A 6956-nucleotide genomic window follows, 5' to 3' on the forward strand; every position below is an offset into this window, starting at 1 on the left:
TCATGTAGCTGAAAACTGGGTTTTCCAAGCTAATGAGATACCTAGAGGCCCTGAGGGTCTAGCCAATAAGCTTCCCTTCCCAGATGTTTCTCCCTGCAAAAGGTATTTAAACTCTGGTCCACTCTGAGAAGTTGGTATACATCCATTTTCCGTGATAAACAGTCAATAAATGGTATAGAAAAACATGGACTCTTTCTTTCATCAAAACCACCATGATGAGCAGAGAGAAGGACTTTGTCTACAAATCCACAACCTAAGTCTCATATAGAAGGCCTCTCTGTGCTTCCAGACAACCAACAGCAAGCTAAGGACAATCACCAATGAGCTAAATCAGAGTTTCCATTTCTCCCAGCTCCAGGCTAGTCCTCAACCTGCAGTTCCCAAATAGTTCCGGCCTCATCATGGGCTTGTGGACCCCTGAGCCTTCATTCTTGATTCCTTGGTGTGGCACCTCAGTGGTGACTGGGTACCTGCAGGCTGGGAAACCCCAACTTTGTCCCCCTTATCTTAGATTGTGTTCCCCTACGCCTGAGAACTTCCCTAAAGCCCAGCAACTGACAGCTGCAGTACAGGGAAAGCAGTCAAGCATTCCTCCAAATTCTGTGTTCCCAAGCAGCAGGTCCCACACTGCAACAGTGGGGTAGAACTCAGACCCACCACCTCCTTTTCTTTATCATAGATACCATTAGTGAATTTATGTTATATGAGAACTATTTTAAAGCATGCTTACCAATCCTCTGGGATTTTTCTCAGTATAGTTTGACCATGTTAACACCAACTTCTCCCCTTGGCTAGTCCCAAATCAACTTTATCACTATTTCCTCTTCTTAATTTATGTCTTCTATTAAGAACAAAATGAATTAATTTAGTTCACAATTAATTTTATGAAAAATAAGTAAGTATGCTATCCGTATATTTCTGGATGTGGAACAATCCATTGGAGCATTATTGGTCTATCAGGAGCCATATTGTTAAAGCACACCAAGTTCCAGGGTCATTTCTGGTATAAGTGGTTATTTGGAGTAGCTTGTACTACTCTTCCTTTAAATGGTAAATGCCAAAATGGCATTTAATTTCAGATTTTGTAAACATCATTTATGAGAGTAAGGATGAGTACTATTTTTATTATCTATGTCACAGAAAGTACAGTTGTATTACTTTAACTACAATTATTGTATCACACATTTTCTCCTTTTCTCCTTTATCACACATTAATAGTGGGAGACTTCAACACTCCACTCTCACCAATTAGCATGTATAGTGGCTATTCCTAGTTGTCAACTTAACTATATTTGGAATGAACTACAATCCAGAATTGGGAGACTCACCCGTGACCCTTATCTGGAGGCTTGGAGATAGAAGTGTCTGATCTGGATCTTGGTATGGAGATCTTGAGGCATAGTGGCTATGGATTCCAGAAGATTAAATCTCTGAGTTCAAGGTTATCTAGGATTAAAAGTGTGGTGGAACACACCTTTAATCTGTGCTACACCTCCTGCTGGAGACAATATAAGGACATTAGAAGAAGGGAGTCTTGCTCTTGTACCTTTGCCTGCTTGCTGTGTGAGACTGAGTAACTGCTAGATTCTTGGACTTCCATTCACAGCTACTACTGAACCATTGTTGGGAATTGGGCTGTAGGCTGTAAGTCATCAATAAATTCCTTTACTATATAGAGACTATCCATAAGTTCTGTGACTCTAGAGAACCCTGGCTAATGCAGCATGTCACCCAGACATAATCTAAACAGAGAATTAATGAAACTAACTGACATTATGATCACATGAACCTAATAGACAGCTACAGGATATTTCATGCTAAGACAAAAGAATACGTCTTCTTTTCTGACCCTCCTGATCCTTCTCTAAAACTGACCACATAGACAGGCACAAAGCCAGCCTCAACAGATACAAAAGTATTGAAATAATGCCTGTATCTTATCAGATCACCAAGGAAGAAAGCTGGAGATCATCAGCAACAGAAACTACAGAAAGCCTACATACTCATGGAAACTGACCAATCCTCTACTCAATGATCTCTGGGTCAGGGAAGAAATAAAGAAAGAAGTGAAAGGCTTTCCATAATTCAATGGAAATGAAGTCACAACATATCCAAATTTTGGGGATAAAATGAAAGCACCACTTTGAGGAAAGGTAATTATCTCCATAATGCAATTAAAAATTTCTTTTACCAGTAATTTGAATGTACACCTGAAGTTTCTAGAACAAAAGAAACAAGTATACCAACGAGTGGTAAAAGGTAGGAAATAATCAAAATCAGAGCAGTATTCATTCCATGGGAAACAAACAAACAAACAAACAAACAAACAAACAAACAACTCCCCCAGAAAACCAATGAAACCAAGAGCTGGTTCTTTGAGAAAATCAAGATAGGCAAACCCTTAGCCAAACTATCCAAAAGACAGAGTGACATTATCCAAATAAACATAATGAGAAATGAAGAGGGAGTCATAACAGTAGACACTGAAGGAATTCAAAGAACCATTAGGTCTTATTTAGGAAGCTTGTACCTACAAAATTCAAAAGTCTAAACAAAATGAATGTTTTTTTTTTAACAGAAACCACTCACCAAAGTTAGCTCAAGATCAGGTAAACTATTTAACATTTGTATAAGCTCTAAGGAAATAGAAGCTGTCATTAAGAGCCATCCCACTCCCTGAAGCCTAGGGACAGATGGTTTTAGTGCAGAATCCTATCAGACCTTCAAAGTAGAGCTTATACTAATATGCCTCAATAGTTGAACCACACAAAAGACTCAATAAAGAAAGAGAATTCCAGACCAATCACTCTTATGAACATTGACGCAAAAATACTCAATTAAATACCTGCAATCAAAATCAAGGAACACATCAAAAACATCATCTGCCATGATCAAGTAGGCTTCATCTCAAGGATGTAGGGATGGTTTAATATATAAAAATCCATCAATGTAATCCACCATATGAACAAATTGAAAAAAAAAAAAGAATTACATGATTATCTCATTAGATACTGAAAAAGTATTTGACGAAACTCAGCAACCTTCATTTTAAAAATCTTAGAGAGATCAGGGATAGAAGTTGAATACCTAACTTAATGACAAAAATATAGAAAGCCAATAGCCAACATCAAATTAAATGGAGAGAAATTTAAAGCAGTTCCACTAAAATCAGGGACATGACAAGGCTGTCTACACTTTCCCTGTCTATTCAGTATAGTATTTGAATTTCTATATAGAGCAATGAGACAACTAAAAGAGATAAACAAGGATACTACTTCAAAAGGAAGAAGTGAAATTATCCTCATTTACACATGATATGGAAATATACATTTGTAACCCCCAAAATTCTACCATTTAACTCATATAGCTCATAAACAACTTCAGAAAGTTACCTCAAAAAAATCAGTAGCCCACCTTTACACAAATGATAAATGGGCTGGGAAAGAAGTTAAGTAACACATACCCCTTACAAAAAACACATTTAATATAAAATATCTTTGTGTAACTCAAAACAAGCTTAGTTAAAGAAGTATATGACAAGAACTTCAAGTTGCTGAAGAAAGAAATTGAGGGAAATATTAAAAGACAGAAAGATTTCCCATGCCCATGAATAGGTAGGATTAACATAATGAAAATGTTCATTGTTCGAAAAGCAATTTACAAATTTAATGTAATTACCATAAAAATTCCAACAAAATTCTTTATAGCCCTTGACAGAACAATTCTCAACTTCATATGGAAAAGCAAAAAGACCATGATAAGTAAAACAATCTTGCACAATAAAAGAACTTTTGGAGGAATCATCATCCCTGACCTTAAGCTGTACTAAAAGAACAATAGTAATAAAAAACTTCATGGCATTGGTATAGGAATATACAGATTGAAAATCCTGAATTAAACCCCCATATCTATGGAATTTTGACTTATGATAAAGTTGAAACCATACAATGGAAGAAAGAAAGCATTTGGTGCTGGCCTAACTGAATGTCTGTATGTAGAAGAATGCAAATAGATCCATATTTATCACCATGGATGAAAAGTGTGATAAGGGTGGTCAAATGTAGCTTTCCACAATTGATGACTTCTGGTGGGGGTGTAGGAGAGGCAGAACTCAGTTTTATTTAAGGGCAGGCCACTGAGAGTCTGACCATGCTCCAGTGGGTATACAAATAACACAAATTGGAGTTTTCCCTATATTTAAAAAATGATTTGAAGTGGAAATTTAAGAGTTCTTTGGAGAGTCAGTTGTGTTGGATTATGTTTTGTTGGGGCAAACACACAAAGGACTATTTTCCTGAAGTGGACAGAGGAGAGAGGATGTTCTGCTACAGCAAACATGTGAAAGGACACGTGATGAAGGAGTCTTTGCTAACAACACACATGTACTGGTCTGCCTTACATTGTGTAGTTGAATTCCATTTGTCAGGGCTCTACAGACTTGTAACTATTGGATGTATATGCTGAATCAAGGCTTGTGCTGAGTCCAGACCTGTGTTGAAGTAAGACACATACTGAGGCAAGGCATGTGGTGGACATGCGATGTTGGGAGGGTATAAATAGGACTTTACAGAATGAAGGAGAGAGTGCTTGGCTTACTGATAAAGCTAGCTGTGCAACACTTGTAGGTCTCCAGTCTTTGATTATCTACACTTCCCGAGAAAGGCACATCCAAGATCTTCTGGTGTTCCTGTTGGTCCATCCTGCTGATTTGAGCAGAGTCTGAGGCCTGACTGTGTCTGCTAGGTTGTGTCACCACTGTTGCTAACCTCACTCTACTGAAATGGACTGCTGGTGAATCCATGAAGGATTTGCTAGTGGACTGAGCTGCCACTACCTGCTAACCTGTGACCAGAACTGGTGATTTCTAGACAACAATGGGATTTGATCCAAGGAACCTTTCTAAACATGTCCACTTTTACTATATCCTTTCTTTTCCACTACCACTGGTGAGTGGTGGGCTATATGGGAAGTTAAAGCATTTAAGAACTATCATTCAAATAAGGTTTGAAAAAAATAAAGTTACAATTATTTATGTTTATTTTGTAATTTTTGAGAGGAGGCCACAAAGTTAGGGAGATAGACATGAAAGCATTGGGAAGAGAATGTATGATGTGAAATTCCCAAAGACTCAATAAAAATATTATGTTGAAAAGAAGAGTAACAAATAACAGGTTAAAAGAGTAGTAACAAGCATTCTGGCTATAAAAAGTCCAGGTTCTGATAGATTCATAATAGAATTTTTATAGTCTCTTAACTAACTGCAATCAATACTTAAATTGTTTAAAAAAAAAAAACCAAAAACAGAAGGCACACTTCCAAACTCCTACAAAGCCTGTATCACTCTAATATACAAACTAGGATAAAATACATTAAAAAACACATCAGAAAACCCTACAGGCCAATATTCCTATGCAAAATGGTGAAATATCTTTAATAATATGCTTTCAAAGCTAGTGCATATAAAAAAGATTATCCACAACAATCAGGTTGACTTTTTTTCCTAGAGATGTAGAGGTATTTCAACATATGTAAGTTGATAAATGCAATACACCACATAAATTTAGGTAATAAGAAAATTGCATTATTATCTTAATAGACGCAGAATAGACCTTTGACAAAATCCAACATATCTTCAAGGTAAAAGTCCTAGCGAGATTATGATTAGAAGTGGAATACATCATCATGATAAAAGCTATATATGGCAAACCTACAGGAAGCATCATTCTAAATGGAAAAAAAACTTAAATCAATCCCATTAAAATGAGGGCTTTTCATTTTTTGATTCCCTTTTCAAACAGTTCTGGAAGCACCAGTCAGAATAATAAAGTAATAGAAAGTAAGAGAAGAAAATTAAATTTCCTGTATATATATATATACATATATATATATACATATATATATATGTTGTATATGAGCTTTTGGCAGTTTCTGTTGTTGTTTAAGTCCATTTAAGGCTTAAGAATGGACTTAAACAACAACAGAAACAGCCAAAAGCTCACATAGTTAAAGAAACTGAACATCTCTTTTCAATAACCACTTTTTCTTGGAAGAAATAAAGAAATCAATGACTTTCTAGTATCCAGTGAAAACAAAGGCACAATATACCCAATGGGATACAAAGAAAACAGTGCTAAGAGGAAAGATCACAGCACTAAGTGCCTTCATAAAGAAATTGGAGAGATTTCATACTAGCAACTTCATTGTACACTTGAAATTTCTAAAAAAAAAAAAGAAGCAGAAACACCCAAGAGGAAAAGACAGCAGCAAATAGTCAAACTGAGGGTTAAAATCAATCAATGAGAAACAAAGAGAACAATACAAAGAATCAACAAAACCACGAGCTGGTTCTTTGAGAAAAAACAACAAAGTAGACAAAAACTTAGCCAACCTACCTGAAAGGCAAAGTCAGTATTCAAATTTACAAAAGCAGAAATGAAAAGGGAGACATAACAACAAACACTGAGGAAACCCAAAAATCCATTCAGTCTTACTTCAAAAGCTTGTAACTCACAAAATTGGAAAATCTAAACAAAATGGACTGTTTTTCTAGACAGATACCACTTACTAACATTAACTCAAGACCACATAAACTATATAAACAGTCCTATAACACTTAAGGAAGTAGAAGCAGTAATTAAAAATCTCCAAACAAATAAACAGACAAACAAGCCAAGGGGCAGATGGTTTTAGTGCAGAACTCTACCAGACTTTGAACAAAGAGCTATAACTTATTTAATCTTGAGTTTGAGTCATTTCACAGTACCAGGCATGAGTTTCATGTTGGCTTTAAATCCAAACAAAGGGAAAGGTTATTTCCATAACATTTGTGCCACTGTTTCACCAATGGTCATATGTTGATAGGCCAATTGTTGTTATGTTTCACTTCCAGACAAGATTGATGATTACATTTCTGTACCAGTTTGTAAACAAAACATTTTTCTGGGGGTGGAGGGTAG

Source organism: Mus caroli, chromosome 7, assembly GCF_900094665.2.
Source record: "Mus caroli chromosome 7, CAROLI_EIJ_v1.1, whole genome shotgun sequence".
Lineage (NCBI taxonomy): Eukaryota > Metazoa > Chordata > Mammalia > Rodentia > Muridae > Mus > Mus caroli.